Here is a 19,794-nt window from a genome sequence, read left to right on the forward strand (position 1 = left end):
GTAATCAGTTTTTTGTGTCCTTATACTTGCTTCCTGTCTTTATACTTTTCTTTGTTCACTGCTAGGTCCTGTTAAAAGATTCCGCTGACTCAATTGCATTGTACAGTACTTTTTGCCTGGGGCATTAATAAAAGAACAAGACAAGAGAAATAGGAAAAAAAAAAAAAAAAAAAAACCAAAAAAATAAACCAAACAAAAAACCCCAACAAACTAATCAGGAAAGTGTGTATCATTGGCTGTACCTACACTGCTAAATAAACCAGATTCCGGGAGTAGGCTGAACGACTGTTCTATCTTCATACATGTTATTGAGATGCAATCATGCTCCCGGTCATGGTTTTGGCACCCATCAGAATTTTCTGAGGCAATGGCTGGGAAGGATTTGGGAGATAGCATGCATTAGTGAACACAGAGCAGCAATTCTAGCCCTCCAAGAGCATGGAGGACTTGGCATCCTCAAATGCTCCCATGTACCCCCACTCAGGCTTCATCCCAGTTACATACAGTGATACTCTGATAGGCTGCAACACAGGTTTCTTAGTAGTCTAGGCATATAGGACTGAAAATGAAATGTAGAGAGATGATAAGCATGAAATAAGGTGACTGAGGCCGAGGGGAAGATGGGTACCAAGTGCTGTGTAGTGTGGATGTAGCTAAGCCAAACCCTAAGCCAAACCACTTGCCCAGAGACTGGTTCCTGACTCTGCTTTAACAGCAAAAAGTGGGATTCCATGGAGAGAGATGTAATTGCATCATACAATGAGATAGCCTGGCCTACAGATGAACGGATGGGTAGAGTATTCATCAAATATGACTAGATTTGTCCTCCATCTTTCTGTTGTAAGTAATTCATTGTTTAGTCAAGGAAAAAGGGTGTTCCACCTGAAAAAAACAGGAGGACTAATTAAAAAAGTATGTTCTATGCAGCACATTCCTCTTATATATCTCCAAAACTCTACTACAAAAGGTTTATTGCTAATTTATCCCATATTACTATTATTGCTAATATTTATAACTATATATATTATGTATATACACAGTATATTACATATTATTAGAAGTGACATGTCTGCTGTACTCTGTAATTCTGTTTATCGCATTGGGTAATTGATTTGGAATAGTGAAGGTGGAGCTGCAGTCATACTGTGATACATTGCTGTTGGCACACAAGCTGTCTGGTCTGAAGCTAGCTTGTATAAGTTTTGCCTTTGACTGTAATTCAGACATGTTTGGATACATAGCACCACTGATGTTTGAACTACTCAGACACTGTTGGTTTTGCAAACGATATGTTATGACATCTCCTACCCCTGTAGGTAGAGGGGAAGATGCTGTGCAGCCACAATTTCTAAGCTGTATAGTCTAAGCCATATACTTCTAAGCTGTATAAGGGGAAATATTTTTCTTCTACAGGATGTTACATCTGATGATAAAAACTAAGTTATAAAATTAGTAGCAAGGACATACTGTGTGAACTTACAGAGAATGGAAATGAACAAGCCACAGAAAAAAACCCAAACCCAGAAGTAAGGAATTAGGTGCGTCTCTCTCTTGGGCCATTAAAGACTACAGGTCTTGAATGTATACTTTAGTACTTTAGTGTGGTCCTGCTTCCTTTTCTTGCAACATTTTTGCTGAATCCATCCTGCCACCTTCATCAATGGGTCATTTTCTTACAATGTTCAAGGTAGTGAAGAGAATGCCACTTTCAGCTTTGGGACACATGAGTCTTGCTTCCACTTGTTTCTCTGTACTTAAAGCTAACAATTCAATCATCTTTCACCAGCATTTTTTTTTTTTACTTGGCTAGCTATTTAAAGATTTTTTCCCCCTTTCATTAACAATTTTAACTTTGATTACTATCCCTTTCCTCTGGATCAGTTTGCTTTTATTTCAGATCTTTTGTAGGCATTGTTGTAGCCTGCTGCGTGGATCACGTAAGCCTGGTAAGACGCCTTTACAGTGGCAGCCTTGATTGTGTTTGTTGAGATATGAGGAAAACAAGAAAGCTAACAAAAACAACTCAGAGGCTTGCCTGTGAAAGAATTGGTCTCGGCTAAATCTACATTACAGGAAAAGCAGAGAATTTTACACTTAAATGAAAGCATCTTATTGAAGTCTCTTGCTCAGAGGAAACCATCTCATGCTGTTAGCTTGATCTTAGTAGTTTTCATCTGTCTAAAGTACTGCTAGAGCAGTATTTTATACCCACTTTGCATAGAGGTAAATGACAGCACACAGCCCAAGGCAATGGGGAGTCAGGCCCTTACTCTTTACTGAAGAGCTGTATAAGCAGAACAGTCACCAGAGCTGGGCTTATACTCACAGTGCAGCAGCCAGGCTAACAGGAGGAGGCACAGCTGCAGCATGCCTATGGGGCTGGAGGGACCTCTGACTTTAACGGAGGGTCTGCACCTGCAGCAGCTACTGCCACACACGCAACTGGGTGTGAAGATGACTGCTTCCAGCCAGAACCTACACACTAATTCTAATCAGGAACAGAGGAAGAAGAGATCAGAGACATTAGTAAGTGTAAAGTTAGTGCCTTGGCCACTTACTAGTAACACTCTTTCTTGTTCTGCCTTTGAATATTTTACAGAAAGATTGGCAAATTGTATCTTGCCTGTAGGGAAATAAGCAACCAATGCAGGATAAGAAAGATTTTCTTTAGCTGTTAGTTTGAAGACTGCTTGGACTAGAGATGACAAAGCTGTACCAGATGATGGTCTCTCTGATGTTAATCAATGGTCCTGGAGTATTTATTTGTTGGCAGGAATGTGTATCATAAAAATTCTACTTTAGCAATGAAATTCCCTCTGCTATAGAAATCAAGGCTGAAGGCTTGGGTAAGTTGCAACTCTTGCTGAGTCGCAGGAGTGAATGATTATATTTCTGATGGTTTTGCTGTTCTTGCTTCTCCTCTCTTCATTCCTTGAGGGTTAAGATGTGGTCTGGAATAAGTCTCGGACCAGGGCCTGACTAGTACTTCTTCCATGCTATAACAAGAGGAGTCAAGCCATGGTGGAAGAGAGGAGAAATACGTCTTTTGAATGAGAGGGTGAAGCCTTGTACTGAGATCATAGAGCTGGAGTAGACTTGGAGTTAGGCCAAAATACGACCCAGTAATAAATGTGGGAGAGGACAGGTAATTGGTTAAGCATGAGGTTGCTTGTCAAATTGTGCTGTAGGGCAAAGATTTTTCTTTTTCCCTTTATTTGACATTCATCCTGTGAATACTGGGAGGTCAGCTTTGGACCTGAATGAACGATATCTTTTATTTATTTGTAACTTGTGCTAGTTTTACCATCTGGCATGAATTGTACTGCGCTGAACATGTTCTGTCTTATCAAATTCTATTATCACTTTGTGCTTATCGTGTAGTCTATCACTTTGCAATTGCTAGTGTAAAAATAAGTAAAGCAAAGAAATAAAACTATTAGTAGTTTGAAAACCCTTTAAAATCTTGTTGCAGCTATTCCTCCAAACACCTGAGGCCTGAATCCTTGTCTCAAATACAGATAACTTTAATTTTTTTTTTTGTCTGTATAGCTTTATTGTTGTATTGCATTATTTTACAACAAATTGAGTATCATAGGTTTTACAATGCAATTTATCTCTTTTATTTTGCTTCCACTTATTTATTTCTAGTTCTAAAACATTGCTTATTTCATGCCTTTTCCTTCTGTTCTTTTTCTACTGGAACTTCATAGTAGTCAAATTCTACTTTTGCTGCCCAAGTTCTTTGTTATTTTTAATGGAATATATTTCAAAAATTTAGTCTGCTTTAAGTGCTTCATTTTAAATGTAACTTTTTTTTTTTTTTTCCCCATTTCCCTTTTATTTCAAAATCGTATTTTTATTTCTTTTTCTTCCTCTCAGTTGCATTTTCATTTATGTTCTTATACACACCCTGTTTGTAGTGCAGAGCTTAAGTACTGCTGGCTTGCTCCCATAAGCTACCCCTAGTCATGGTTGGTTGATTTATTTACTTTTGATTTTTTTTTTTTTCCCAGAAGCAAATCCTTCACACAGTATCAGATAGGAGTCTGAACACCATGAAAATAATAAACAAAGGAGATTTCACTCAGTCTTAAGGTGTTAAGGAAAGCTAGTTTTAAAAGGCACTTTGTAAACTGTTGTATATCAGAAATTCAAATTTTTAAAGAATCTTAAATCTGGTAGCTTTAACTTTCAACTCTTACTTCTAGTTTCACATTGAAACTTCTTGGTTTTTACATGTATGTTACATAATGCTTACTAGTAAGCACTTACCAAACCCAATCAATAATTAAGTCAGTCTCCTCGTGGGGGGGGGGGGGGGTGGGCGGGGGGGGAATAAAGCCCTTTGGCAAATGTATAAATAAGTACCTGATTTGCTCTGATGATCCAAATTCAAACAACAAACACAGACCAAGGGAACAAGCCTTGTCTTGTTGTGGAGGTTCTACTCAGCTGGGCAGCTAAATCCACGGGCTGCAGCGTGGAGATCTGCTCCATGTAGGACCCGTGGGCTGCAGGGGGCCAGCCTGCGCCACCAGGGGCCTCTCCAGAGGCTGCAGGGGAACTGCTGCTGCCTGCCTGGAGCACCTCCTGCCCTCCTTCTGCATTACCTCGGGGTCTGCAGGGCTAGTTCTCACTCTTCTCTCCCAGCTGCTGTTGTGCAGCAGTTTTCTGCTTTCTGAAATCTGCTCTCACAGAGGCTCAACCAGTGTTGCTCACTCGCTTGGCTCCAGCCAGTGGCTCCTTTTGGAGCAGTCTGAAACTGGCCCTTATCTGACACAGGACATGTGCTGGGCTCTTCTCACAGAGGCCACCACTGCAGCCCCCTGCTGCCGAAACCCTGCCACGTAAACAGATACCAGGACAAACGTAACATACAAATGTATTCTCTTATTAAATAGGAAATGATTGGATGATTGTGTTTTAAGTGTTTCTGTTCAAAGTGTTCAGAGCCTAACACCACACAATCCCATTCTGTCTACCAGGTCCAGATTTCAGTTACCCTGGCTAAAGCACAGAAATCTGTGGAGTTAGAGTGACAACAGAGTGACTATGGCCAGAATATAGCCACACACAGATGTAAATGGAAAACTGTTTATAGATTAATCCTGAAGGAACTTATAAAAATGCTCTTTGTTCTGAAACAAAAATGAGTGGCACAGCAAGGTAAATAAAGCTGGATAACTCAGAATCATTGTTATTTAATGTGTGAATTGTTATTAGCCCCTTCTGCCTTAAAAAACTTAGAAATAATTCTTGGGTTCTGCTCCTCTGTAGTTAAAATGGAACATCCAATGCTTAATCAAAAATTAGGAAAGCCATTAGTAGCCCTGAAGAGATGCTGAGTCTAATGCTTGTCCAGCCAAAACATTAAAAAAAGATGTCTTTATTTGCTTTGACTCACACAGCGAGCCTGTTGCTACTTCATAATAAACCCTCTGTTTGCTTGAAGATTTTTCTAATTTGTATTTTTAATTAACTTTGAAACTACCTGATCAGGCTACCTTTCCAAAACCAGTCTCAAAGGGCTCTGAGTATTGCAAAAGCATATTTTACTGATATCTTGATACTCACAGAACTACATCCAGGCACTGTTTCAGGTTTGGAACATACGAAGCATAGAGAAAATGAAAAATGACCAGATGTGTGAATACACTTGTAATCACAATAAAGCCAAAATAATACTGAAAGAAAGTTCTGTGAGGCATTAATGCTTATGCCAGACAAAATATTCTTATAGTGAGCATTTGTACACCGAAAGAGCATATCAGTTTTATTTTCATTTCAGGACAGGAAGGGTTAGAAAATAATGAGATTTGTACACAGATCCCTTGAGTACTGGGGTACCGGGTTGGACAATTACTTTATTGATTGGCCACCATGATGGCACTAAACCTGAACCTTCTTAATGTCATCATCTCTAATCATGTCTTGATTAGACACTCTAAAACACCATAGCCATGATCAGGTAGCAGGAGAGAGATCTGATTGAGCAAATCAGTTTTAAAAGGGTCCTTAGAAAAGAATTTCATTTTTTCCAGGCCAGAATTATCATCTCTGTGCCTTTGAATCTATACTAATAACATAATGGGTGAGAAAAAAAATATTTCTAATGCTGACATAAACCTCCTGTTTCCTCGCTTTCCTCTGGGTTGGGGTTATTAAATTATGAGCTGAGTATTACACAGCTCTTTTGTGCTGAGGAGAATGGACTAAAAGCAGATAGACATTTTTAATTCTTGTTTTCTGCTGTATGACTGTTGACATATGTAATTAGTTAGCATCACATTTGAAAATGGTTTTAAAACTCTAGATAATGAGATAATTAGTGTCCTTTTGCAGAAAAGTAAATCCCTTGCCAACTTCCCATAACTGAAACTAATAATATTATGGCAACTCTGATCTTAACAGATTTTGTTTGTGGTTAGAGCTGAAAATCAATGATATCCTAGTCTGTGATGCAATTCAGGAGAGAAACAGAACAAACACCCTCTAACATTTACTTCAACAAATTAAATTCTGTATTATGCTGTTGATGACGCTCAGGAAAGCTGATAATTTTGTTTTGTTTGGGTTAAATTATACTTCTATTTGGCTGTAATGCTTGAGAGAGTGCACTCAGGGAACTGAGATGAAACCACTGGGATCTCTCACAGGCTGAGGTAGGTATCACAGATGTAGTGACACCAGCTTCATCTTGTCACTATGCTGCTGAAACCTGTGTCTTTGAAAGGCTACAGTGATGCCAACATGTAAATTATCAAGACAGGTGCCCTGGACTCTCCCTGTTTAATAGGGTAAAGCGATAGGCCCTGGGCCCACTCTTCAGATTCCCCTGTGATCAAAAGTCCTAGAAAAGTAGGCATCTTTAAAAAGAATTTATGTATATATAGCCCAGTTCCTGATTTTTCCCATGATTCCTGGAGTTTTTTGCATTATACTTGGCATTATTTTCCTGCATCCTTACAGAATTGTCCATATCTCTGTGGAATCCATGACTTATTTTTCAGAGGTTATATATATATATTTTTTTTTTTCTTTTTGTTTGTCTGCGTGTATTGGTTTATGTTGTTTCATTTTGTTTTCCTTCTGCACTTTGCTGTTGTGAAAGGTAGTTAGGAAAGAAGACATTCAAGCAGCAACAATTCAGAGTGAAAAAAATAAATAATAATAAGAAGACAAACCAATTTTGCCTAAAACAGGTACAGCTGGTAAAGCCCAGAGCTAACAAAGATGATAATCAGCCCCAGAGCAATATATGAAAGGGCTTGATATCACTGGAAAGAAGGAAGAAGGTGCTACAGAGAAGACTTCGTCACAAAAACCCCCAACCCTAGATACTGTACACAATTTGCTTTTTTTCCTTCTAGCTCCATGGAACTGTTCCACTCCCTCCTATAGATTTGCATGGAAGCAAGAAAATAAATAGAAATATATCCATGCATTTCCAAGCTTTTGATGATGATGATGAAGTATGCAAACTTGAACTGAACATCTGTAAAGAAACAAAATTCAGGGACTGTGTAGTCAGGATGACTCTATTACGTCATCATTGTTTAATATTCACTGTGCTCTGTAGAGCAGAATGAGATGTGTGAGTGTGATTGTAACTCTGTCAGAGAGTCACCAGCTGCACTGCAGGAAGCACTGAATCTTCACGCCTTCTTTGCAACACAGGAGAACAGGGAAGGATAACAATACAGGACTGTATTAACATAAATTGAAAGATTTATACTGTATTATAGTAGCAATGAAATAATTATTGTGGTATGAAAACTATGCCAGTTGCACATGGCTATAAATAGGCTAAGCATGAAATTCATTTTTACTTCTGCTTTTTGAAAACTTAACGATGCACTTACTAATTTTAGATACCCACTGTTCTAGCCTGATCAAGGGTTTGTGCATGACATTTCCTTTCCTCACTCCCCTTTATTGAAGAACAGATAGATAACAAAAACAGATGAGGCTATTTATTTGAAATTGAACTCTGTGGTATTGCAATCTTAATATGTGCAGTTAGGATAACTGCTTCTGTCCTCTAGAATGAAAGAAAGCAATGTACATCCCAAATTCCCCTACCTTACCTCAGCTGGTTAAGAAATAAAAGAGATTACTTATGTGTATGTTTGAGATTGTCACTTAATTATTAAGGCTATTTACTGCAGCTCACAGGATGTGGTGTGTTTTAATGCTCTCATAAATTTTATCTTTTATGACCCTTTTTAAAATTATTATTTTATTTTTCAAACCACTCTGAAAGCACAGTAATTTTTATAGTCTGTGTATGTATAAAATGCCAAGTTTAAAACTATTTACTTCAAACCACAGTGAAAACAATTAACTTTGCAATTTGGAGTGAGAAAAGTGATTTTAAAGGATGTGGAAAAGCAGCTGAGAAAGGAACAGCCCCTGTTCATGTTGTCTTGTGCTAGTGGAGTGCAGCTGCAGGCGACATGGATAAAAGAGAAATTAATGGTTCAGTTACAGCCTCATAAAGGTTTCTTTCCTTATGCTACTATTGCTGTTAGTATAATCCCAAATGTATTCAAACACACTCTGGCAGGCTAGGAAAAAAATAGTAAAGAGAATTATTAGGGCCGAGTACCACTTTTTGAATTTCCCTGTCTATTTTAAATAGGGGACTTCCCTAAAAGATGTGGAGCATGCATATCTTTCTCTTTTACTAATTTAACTACAAAAGCTTCCTACTATAGGAGAATCGCTGATTTAGCTACAAAAGCCTCTTACTCTTTTCTGTAGTTCCATTATTCACTGGTCATGCCCAGTGACTTTCTGTCTCACTGCCTTTCCTAAACACTTCAGTGAAGCCCATGGAATATTGATAGCAAAATTTTCACCAGAACCTGAACAGACACATAATGTACTATGTGACGTATTCAGACCTATTTTATTATTTTAACATAACCCTAGAATTTTCCTACATTATTCTTTTGTCTATGGAAATAACGATATGGAGATGACAGTCATGAGGAAACTTCAATCTGTTCTAGGAGTGATGATTAGGACAGAATAAGGAAGGGGTGAAAAGTGATCATGAAGAATGCTTGTTGTTTAGGACTTGAATAATGCAAAGCAATGTACTGTTTGCTAAATATTGAATAGTCAAAGTCTCATTTGATAAGCACATAATAAGAATGAAATTATTGTGTGCGATAAATACGGGATTCTTTCTGTATTTTTAGTTTGTCATAGATCATACCAATTACCTGTGTGATATTAACCTATCAGAAAATAGGCAGTTAAATCAAAAGGCATCTAAGAGGAAACAGAGGAGCATTTAAAAACAGAAATATTTGGAAAGTATCCGTAAAACAATGAAGAGCTCTTGTAGAAATGTTTTTACTACTTTTAAAGCTGGTCTTCTATAGTCTTTCCATATTGAATACCTATAATTGCATGCAATATTAAATCGGGCATTCTGTACTGATTAATGGAGCTAAATTTCAGAAAATAAGACTGACATCCAGAGGAATTATTTTACATGGGGATGTAGATAACTGGTATAAACAGATCAACTGGGTACCCCTAGCTTGTGTTGGAGGCTGGCTGGTATGAGAGAACCTTGCATGTATTCCAAGGAAAGATTATTGTATTCTTAAAGGAAATGTACATTTTAACACCTGGTTGTTCTGACACATTGCAGTGTGTATTATACGCTGTGGGTGAATAGATAACAATCTGTTCCAGAAAATCTGTTTTCTGGATCATTAATCAGTCAGTGTCTTCGGCTCCTGGAGAGTCCCAGCTCCGCTGCTTGTCTTGTCTTCCATATAGCTGGGAAACAGATGGAGCTCTAGTCAGGGAGTCTGAGCAGCTGAAGGTCCCACCCTTGAGATAGGTGAAGAATCTTCAACCTGTCAGTTGAAAAGAGGAAAAGTGAAGTATAAATGTAAATTATACAGTGGTAGTGTTTTTTTTTTTTTTTTTTTTTTTTTTTTTTTTTTTTTAAAAAAAAAAGGGTACATTGGCATGCTGTACAAGTCAGGTTTTAAGTGCTTGAGAGAGGAAAGCTTTGACAATTTGAGAAACTGCACTAATAAATATGCATACTGATATGTCAGGTACACCATCTCGAGTATGAGAGAACTGAGTACAAAAAAATACGCAGAAGCAATCTAGATGCTGGAACAAAGTGGCCTCTAGGCCACTGTTTTATGCATAGGCCATTGTAGTTGCCAGACAGATGAGCTTACAACCAGTATTCAGTGTCTGAAACTGTCTGGGTGAAAGGAAGCAAAAAGTTCTCTCTTTCTATTTTATTGCATGTAGTTATATATAAAGGCTGTTCATTGGCCTCCCTGGCTGTACTTAAATGGCTGAGTGTTTTGGCAGGGAATGTACTTACTGGTGTCTAGCACATGCTATCCATTAAGAGCTATTTTTGTTATCTGCTAAAACTACAGCCTGGCAATATGTGCCATTGAGACATTATGCTGTTTGAAAATGCTCCAGAAACTTGTTCCATGACTGTAAATCTAGGATTAGAATATCATCATAATACTGAAGAGCTTTCTTTCAGTCCCAAATGTAAAAATTTTATGTTCAGCTCACATAAACAGGGTAACAGGCAGAGGGGGACCTGAGCCATGTGATAGCTTCCCCACAGTACGATGCTAATATTTCACCTCTGAGATTTGATTTCTGAATTTTTGTGTCACTCAAGTTTGCATGGAAATGCTCACCTGTCCACAATATTTGAAACTTATGTTTTTATACTGAAGGCAGAAAAAAAGACATGGATTTCCATTTTCTTTTAGCGTAAACTAAACTTAAAACAAAACCACTTGATTATTTTTTTTTCCCGTTATGTAATGCACATTTGCTAAATCATCTGCCTCTGAGCAACATTGTTTTTCATTTTTTTTTCTAGTTTTCTTATTTCTGAAAGAAGACAGAGAGAAGCAAGTAGTGAAAAAGTCATTTCACTGAGCTTTCACGTGCCTAAATATGTAGAATTTCAGTAGCATGCTCCTGACTTATGACTTAAAGAACACAGATTCTCTTTCCTGCCCCATCACATAAATTCCATCTAGATTTATGACCAGGATCCCGAAGAGATTCTCTAATGGATAGAATTATAAATTGTCAGAATAGGAATGAACTGTGAAAAGAACTTGGCTACTTCTGGGCCAGATGTTAACTGTTACCCTTTCAGATGTGTGGTATTCAAGTGAGTCCACTGTCCAGGGATGAAGTGTAGCCCAGAGATGAATATTGTCTCCTAAACAGTTAATTGAATGAAGAAAGCACCACAATGTGCACATGTACAAGCATTCTCTTGGGTGAAGAGTGGGAGTTTCCATGGATGTATATTGGGGTACATTCCCCTTGACAGAGGGGAAGGCCCGGAGCCCTGCCAGGAAGCTTTGCCTTGCCATTCAACAGGGACAGTGTGGTTGTGACTTGTCCTCACTTCAGCCATCTTGCAGAGTAATGCCTTAACTGCCAGACTGTGAAGAGATCTTTCCAGGGTCATGTTTTTAATTTAATTTGCTTCTTTTTACAAAAAGAAGCTTTGGAACAGAGGAGAAGGGTAAGGTTGTACCCGTGTCTCACTTTCAGGAGATCAATTGTTGCAGCTTTGCTCCAGGGTAGTCTATATATTTAAAGAAGCTTTTCAAGTAGGACTTGAACCCTAATCTCTCTTTCCTAACTGAATGCCTCAATCTGCTGAGCAGTGACATGTCCTTCACTTTGCAGATGATTTAGCAGGAAGGAGATGTGGGAATCCCCTCTAGAAATGTAGCGTTTCAGTTTCTACACGGGCACAGAGTTCTTATATCCTTACCCCACCTGTGCTGGGTTTGAAATGAAACAACAGTCATCCCAAGACATGAATAGTTCTTTAAGAAAGAACTATTTACAGGACTGAATTTATGAAAGACAGATGACCAAGTGATGGTTTGTGTATCTCAGTTGTGCTTGTGTGTGTGGAAGCTGGGCTGTTCTGATATCAGAAGTAGCAGAAGTTCAGCTTTAAACACTCACAAAACAGTGAAAGACTGGGCAATCAAACTACTTAGACTTTATCCCTAGGCCTACGATACAAATTTGTGCAGAGCCAGAGCAGAGGACTGGCATTTGCTCTTCCTTGCTGTTGGCAGTTGCTGCTGCAGCTCTGGCCCAAGACATTTGTCATTGTGCCACTGATTCCTGGGAGCTTGGTGCAGGCCAGACACCATTCCTGCAGGTGTTTTGCATATGGTCACAATGCTTTGGAGGACAAGGGAATTTCAAAACATGGACACCGCTCCTCTGTGACAGGTGGCCTCAGGGGCCAGACATGGTCTTGAGCATGTTTGTTTCCATGCCTAGTTTGCTATTTATTTATGTTGTTGCATGCTATGTGGCAACAAATAGATCAGGGATTTTGATAACCCAATTCTAGGGCCTTCTGTTCTTTGTAAAACTTATTTTGATGTCTCCAACTTAATTTTAAAATCTAACTTTGAACAAGAATATCCTGGTGTTTTTCTATGTAAATTCAGAAGCCATAGCAGAGAATTTTCCGATTTCTTCATGGTTAAACCTGATCAAGACTAATAATCTATGTGTGTGAAAAGCATGAGAAAAATATCAAAATTAAACCATCAAATATTAAAATATTTGTTTAAATTTCTACTACCAATATAGACTTAATACAATATGAACAAAGCATGTTACTTTTCTACAACAGAGGTGACTTATGGGTGGTAGTGGTGAAGTGAAATGGATTGGGAAGAAAATAATATTTGAATAGGAAGAACTTTTTAAAGGTAGCTAACCTCAATTTATTGTGCTTCTAGGGGTGCACAAAAGAATAAATACAAATGTTAAAAACAGTGGAAAAAAAACAACTGAAGTATCACTACTGACATTTTATTTTAATTGAAACGATTAAAAAAAAATAAATCACAGTACTATTTTAATAGTACTATTTACATGGTACTATTTTATCAACAACATATATAAGACACTAATAAGACACAGCTGCTGTCATATGATATATTTCAGCCTAACTGCTTAGTAAATTCACCCCCCAAAGAAAGGTGATTTTCTGGAAACAGAAGCTATGCTAGAAATACATACCCATTTGATCAAAATGAAAGAAACAAATAAGAAAATAAAAATAAAATAAAAAAAAGAGACGACATTTTGTATTTACTTGAAAATATGGCAGAACACCTTCTTTACTATTCAGTGGTGATACACCTCTCATGTTTAGAAGTTGAGAGATATATCTTACAATATATATTTGATAAGTACAGTCAGCAGAAGAAGCAGTAAAACACGGAGTTGTTGGAAATCTATACATTGTGTTGCCACTGTTCATCAAATTTCACTAGGCAAAATATCTACATAGCAAATTTTGTAGGAAATTTCTTTGACATGTAGAAAGTTTACAAATGTTGATATATTTTATTTCAATAATGCAATAGCAGAATATCAATTGTGCTGTGTCAAAAAAAAAAAACACAACATAATATTGAAATCAGTGATTGTACTGAATGGTACAGTCCTTTGTCTTTTTCTTCTTCCTTTGAAAAAGCAGAGGCCAAAAGAAATTACTACTACCACCCCCCTGCCAAAAAAAAAAAAAAAAAAAGACAGTCTTTAGTGTTTTATGTTCAATAGAAGTACAGTAAATACTTTATTTAGAGGAAGCAGCTGTCTATACACTCAGTTGTGGGATTGGTAAGAATCCTGCAGGGGGGTGGAGATGGGCGTTTAAGACAAAAATTGGAGAAACATGAATTAGAAATAATAATACAAATAAGCATCTTTCTTTAAAGTCTGATTTTTTTTTTTTTATTTTATTTTTTTTCTCATAAACTGAGGTTCCTTCTTTGGGTTAAGATAAATTGAGTCAACCAGGATACTGACTTCTTTCAGTATATAGAGGACAAACAATACCATTTCTTGTCCAATTGGGTCTCTTGTTTGAGTCTAAACAACAGACATAAAACCAGTTGGGTTTTCTGTCTGTACAGAATCAATTGTAAGACGAGGCCCCAGCACTCTCTTTGCCCCCATTGTGCAACAATTAATTTCTGGAGTAATCCACTTGTTGAATATGCATCAAAAGAATTGGAGAAGTGTATGATCTAAGAAAAAAAGAAAAAAAATGTTGAAGGAAGAAATGAGAGGGAAAATTAAGCTGCAACATTAATGAAAGGTGGATCTTTCATTAATGGTGAACTGGTGAACTTTATTTATTTATTTATTTTCTGAAAATAGGGAGAACTTGAAAATAGGCTGGGTAAATAATTCTATTTACAAAAACTTACACAGATCAGATTCTCAATTAAATAAACACATTCAATTCAGTGCAAAACATAGATGAGAAAGAGGAACAGGCTTGAATTTAGTGTTTACACAGAGGTACTATTCTCTTCATCTTCAGTCTTTCTCCTATGTACAGGGAGTACTAGATTTGCCCTTCAGCTTGTGTGTGACTGTGTAGATATTAACAGGGAGTCACTCCATGTCAAATGTTGTTCTTTCCCTATTTTTCTTCACATGAAATGAGTTGTTCTTTAATTTGGACATGATCTCTGGCTGCACGTATTTACCAGAAAGATACAGGTTCTTTTTATTATTTACAAGGCATTTTATCTGCTATATAAAGACCTGAGTGCCTCTACATTTTCCTGCCCGGAGGACTTTGGAGTAAGAGTTGGAGCACACTTTCATCGGAACCTGTAGTACAATTGCTCAAAGCTTAATGCTTGCTGTCACAGATGATAGCTCCCATGGGGGCCCAACAATCCCTTATAAAAAACAGCCTTGTGTGCTCACAGTCAAAATGAATTTCAGCTCTCAGAAGAAATACATTTCTGGAAGGGTAAAGGATATTAATTTAAATATCAACAAATGAATTTGATAGAGAAGTGTACTCCACATTCCACTCAGAAACATCCACTAGAAACAGGTAAATGTCCATATTCAGAAAAGAAAGTTAAAAAAGATGAGGCAGAGAGAGAAAGCTACAGCCAAAAGACACACATGGAAAACAAACCACATCTTATTGAATATAGAGTGAAAAACTATATACTAAATGAGCTGAGAATAGGAAAAGTAGTGTCTTCCATCCTGCTGCCCTTTGGTTATTTTTACTGATAAAAATAATAATAATAAAAAAAAGAATAAAACTTTTAAATAGGAATAAGCCTTTTACACCGGTGTTATGTTAAGAGGATGAGACTTACTGTTGATCTGTGACATTAGTATTTTATCAGTGAGACTTAAAAGGCATTTATATCTGCCTATTAATGTGTTCCATCTCCTGTAATTCCTGACTTATAGAAGCTGGCAAAACAAGGATGAAATTAATTATTGAATGCTTTATCATGATATAATGTAATAACTTTACTATGCCGTAAATGTTTGCTTAATAGAGGATGTCCTTTATAGTTATTCTGTGTTTTTGAGCTTGAGTTTTATGTTAGTACATACAACATAGAGAGTATAAGGGTCTTTTCCCTAGTCTCTGTAACTTGCAGAAGGACGAGACAGAAATGTATTTTTCATATTCTCTAGGACATGAGGATCTTTTTAGTCCTTTCCACATTATGAAGGACAGTGAAACTCCAGAAGAAACAAGAATTTCTATCAGATTGTGACCACCTTTACTTTGCTGAAGGTATAAAATGGTAATGAAAATTTGTTCTCTATGTTTTGTGTGACTTATCTTTTGAGTTCCCTGTAGATTCAGGATGCACTGATAAAGGGATTTTCTCTGTTCTGGTGAACAACTTGGGAAAATGGGGAAGAGGATGGAGGGGGTTAAATTAATACTAGGAAATGTTCTTTAGAGTTACTCTCCTTTTAAGATCTGTGGTATCTTCCTGTGAAAACATTCGCAGTCAGGTGCAGCCAGATAAAAATCAGCCACAAAGGGAATATTTATCATTTTTTTTAGCTTGGTTGAATGATGATTTCTTAGTATCACAGTTACTTTTTTTATAATGCATCTCTTCACTGTGAGAAGCAGATATTCTCCCTCTGGTATAAAACTGATAGGCAATAAATCTATTTAATATCTTGTAGTTCTGTGGGCTTCTGGCTAAGAATTTCACCAGTACAAATGATGCTCCAGATCATATTCTATGTTTGCTCATACTTGCTTGAACATCAAATTTCAGTGGCAACCATCTTTTATTATATACAACACTGATGAAAGCAGAAACAGAAAGCATGGTTCAGTGCAAATATAGTGGATCTTTAGTACAGTATTATCTTCCTACTTATCCTAGGTATTTTGCCTTTCTTCTTTCACTGTGAACAGCTGCTACTATCCACTAGGATAAGATATTACTTTCAAACATTATTTTAATTTTGGCTTTGTGGTGCCTACATTTGCAAAAGATAAATAAATGCATTCATGTTAGTATGTTTTTTCCCCCCCCCCATGGGATACATTATTTTCCTCTGATGTAAAAATATTTTTCACTCTTTCTTTGCAACCATGCTAGAGATCTCTAACACAATACACCTATAAATTAAAGGGTTGTTTTGTGAAAGGCAGCTTGAAGGCAGAGGTCTGGAGGCCTCTCCAGGAAGAAAAAGAAAATATGTCTTTATTTATTTATTTATTTTTAAGTCACACTAGAAGGTTAGGAAGGAATTTAATTTCCCAGCATTTATTTGACTACAGTTTTCTTCACATTTAGAATTAACACTATGGAAGCAAAGAACTATTCTGTTCTTCATGTGTCTTTGACGTGAAAAAAATTTTTGAAAAAACTTGTAACCCATTATCCTTAACCCAGCAAAGCAAAACCCTGTTACCAAGAGAGTGTGCAGTGGCAGATTAATATTTTGGCTATCTGGATTCTTTTTTCGCTCATTCAGTGATGTCACTTGTGACTTTGGGTAAGCCACTTAGTTTATATCTTTGGTTTAGTAATTTTTCAAAGAAAAATGCTGAGTTAGACATTGGAACAGGCTGCCCAGGGAAGTGGTGGAGTCACCATCCCTGGAAGTCTTCAAAAGACGTTTAGATGTAGAGCTTAGGGATATGGTGTAGTGGGGACTGTTAGCGTTAGGTCAGAGGTTGGACTCGATGATCTTGAGGTCTCTTCCAACCTAGAAATTCTGTGATTCTGTATTTGTGCTTGTTTAATCAAGTAGCCAAGTGGCATTTCTTTTGTGCCTTAACCTGATCAGAAATGTCAGTATAAAATTTCTGCCATTTAATTTCTCTGGAAGACCTGATAAGGGAAGTATGGCTAAGAAAGCCTTACATGAAGGACTCCTTCCCAACACAGTCAGCCAATTATATCCAAAGCCTCACCTGGGAGAGTTAGTGTTGAAGTCATGTCTTTTTGCATGACTGCTCAGTGGAAACACCAATTGTCCATGGATAGGAAAAGTTTTTTGGCTGCATATCCCAAGGTTTCAAATATCTCCAACTTTGGGAGAAGCTGGAGGGAGGAGGTGAGGAGTGTCTAACAACGAAAGCTGGTCCACCATGCAGTAAACTCAATTGGACAACTTCACTCCTTGCTCATTTTAGTCATGGCCTCTAATTTGTTTTGCTGTGACTAGGTTAAGCAGAAAACAGTAGGCAAGCGTTTTTGTCTCTGACTCCTGATATTGTGTGTGTGAATCTCTGAAGATGGGAAGGAGAGGAGGCCTCAGTGGTGAGAGACCTGGACTAGACAAACAATCTCATATAGCCTAGGTGAAAGGTATGGAATATAGGCAAAATTCATGAAGGATGATTTTAGAATTGATCCAGTCTGTGTTTATACTTGTAGAATAATTTAGGTTGAAAGGAACTTGTGGACTAGTACAAACCCTACTCAAATCAAGAATGATTTAAATGTTGGTACAGGTTGCCCAGACTAGTCCATCTGAGTCTGGAGTATTTCCAAATGTCAGATGATGTTAGAGACTCTCTGACACTGACTTGTTTTGACAAATCCTTTCCTGCATAAAAACAACTCCATATGAGTTTATTTCTTCACTTTTCTGTATCAGAATTATACCTAAATGAATGAATATCATAATACGATGCTGGAAGCATCAGAAGTAATTTAGTAGATTTTTTTCTTTTTTTTCTGAGAAACCTACTAAATTTTATTGTATTAATTTTATTATGACAGTGCTCAGTTTTACACTATTTGCTTGTAGCTGAAGAAGCTTGTGGTTGTGATATGTTTAAAAAAAAAAAAAGGAGAGAATAATATTGTATTAGATATTAATATCTGTCAAATTATTATATTTGGAAAACTTCAATTTCCAAACCTTCATGAACTTCCTTTCTTGTAGTATGACAATTGCATTTGACTGGTGTTTTCTATATTAAAATGTTTCCATGTTCTCATTGATCTTAAACTCTGTCAGGTCAGTTCAGCTGCTTTCAATGGGAAATATTATGTGCAGGAAAATAAAAATTCTTAGTTCATATTCAAGTTTAAACTATTTGTTGTTTCATCTCATTTTCCTAATGTTATCCTAAAAACTGTGGTATCCCTCAGATTTTTTTTTTTTTGAAATGGTCACTGTGACCAAAATAAAAATAAAATTAAAGTAATCTCAGGTCAAGAACAGCTCTTGAGGAAAACAAAATGAAAGACCAATATTTAGAAACAATTGGAACAATTCAGCTTCCTCTACATAAGTGAGTCTCAGCTTTTTTTTTTTTTTTTTTTTTTTTGGTGGTGTTTTGTTGTTGTTGTTTTTAAATACATTTAGAGGCTGCAGGGAACAATTATGATCATCCTGGCTGAACTCCTGCATAACCCAAACTACACAATTTCACCCAGGGACTCTTGCACATAATGTAACAGCTTGTGATTGAATTACTAGAGCATACTGAATTGCTGAAAGTTCTTACATGGAAACAAGTTGTTCTTTAGAAGTTCACTTTCTGTTGCACTACAGGCTTTATATCTGTAGTAACATAATGGTCTTTATCAGGAGTTTGCTGTGATCTTGTTTTAAGATGATTACTACTCTAGGTAAGCTATGAGAAAGCAAATAAGCATTGATTTAAGCCCTCATGGTTGAGATTTTAAAAAACTTCCAAAAATGCTTCTTGGATCCTATTACTTACAGAGCGTGCTCAGAGGATGCTGCAGAACTCGTTCTTTAGATGAATGACATCTCAGGTAAGCACCCTACAAACTGCAGAGAATACCGACTTTCTCCAGAGAGCACCCATTTTTGTTTTCTAGCAGAGTGAAGAGTAAGAGGAATATTTTGCACAAAATATATTTGCTTACCCTCTATATTTTTATTTTTATTTTTATTTTTATTTTTTTCTACTTAAGGCATTTATTGTAATTGCTTTTGTAGTAAACTACTGCCTAAATTAAAAAAAAAAAGGCTATTATGTTTCATTGATACTGCCAATTATTGCTCAACTTTTTCCACTGAGAAAGTGCAATGGTAGTGGATCTGTGTTAGAACAGATATGCAGGAATCACCCCTGTCCAGTAAACAGAGCATCTGTGCCAAAAGTCCAGAATATACAGCTTAAAATAAGAAGTGGGCTAATGGAGTGGCATTGTAATCCAAAATAAGATTCATACTAACTGTAGTAAGTTAGTGTGTCAGGATGGAAATTTGAGAAGTTTAAAACTAAACTGGTCAAACAAGCATACGAGCTCAGTTTGAGGCTGGGTGCTATGTATCCAAACCTGTGAAGTACTGAAAACTGGTAATGTAACATATTTCTAAGATGCCTTGAAAATAAAAAGATAAGGATTTCAGCAAAACTCCATGGAAGAGATCAATGGCATTTCTGTACAACATTTTAATTGACATACTCAATATATGACT

At 36.9% G+C, this 19,794-nt stretch overlaps 1 long non-coding RNA gene across 1 annotated transcript; it reads left to right on the forward strand.

The window, feature by feature from the left end:
- Positions 1 to 2,139: 2,139 nt before the first annotated feature.
- Positions 2,140 to 19,191, forward strand: LOC140002018 (uncharacterized). Its single transcript, XR_011807868.1, has 3 exons — positions 2,140 to 2,526; positions 15,544 to 15,656; positions 19,069 to 19,191. It is a non-coding gene; the product is annotated as an uncharacterized lncRNA (long non-coding RNA).
- The last annotated feature ends 603 nt before the right edge of the window (positions 19,192 to 19,794 follow it).

Source organism: Anas platyrhynchos, chromosome 3 (assembly GCF_047663525.1).
Source record: "Anas platyrhynchos isolate ZD024472 breed Pekin duck chromosome 3, IASCAAS_PekinDuck_T2T, whole genome shotgun sequence".
Taxonomy (NCBI): Eukaryota; Metazoa; Chordata; class Aves; order Anseriformes; family Anatidae; genus Anas; species Anas platyrhynchos.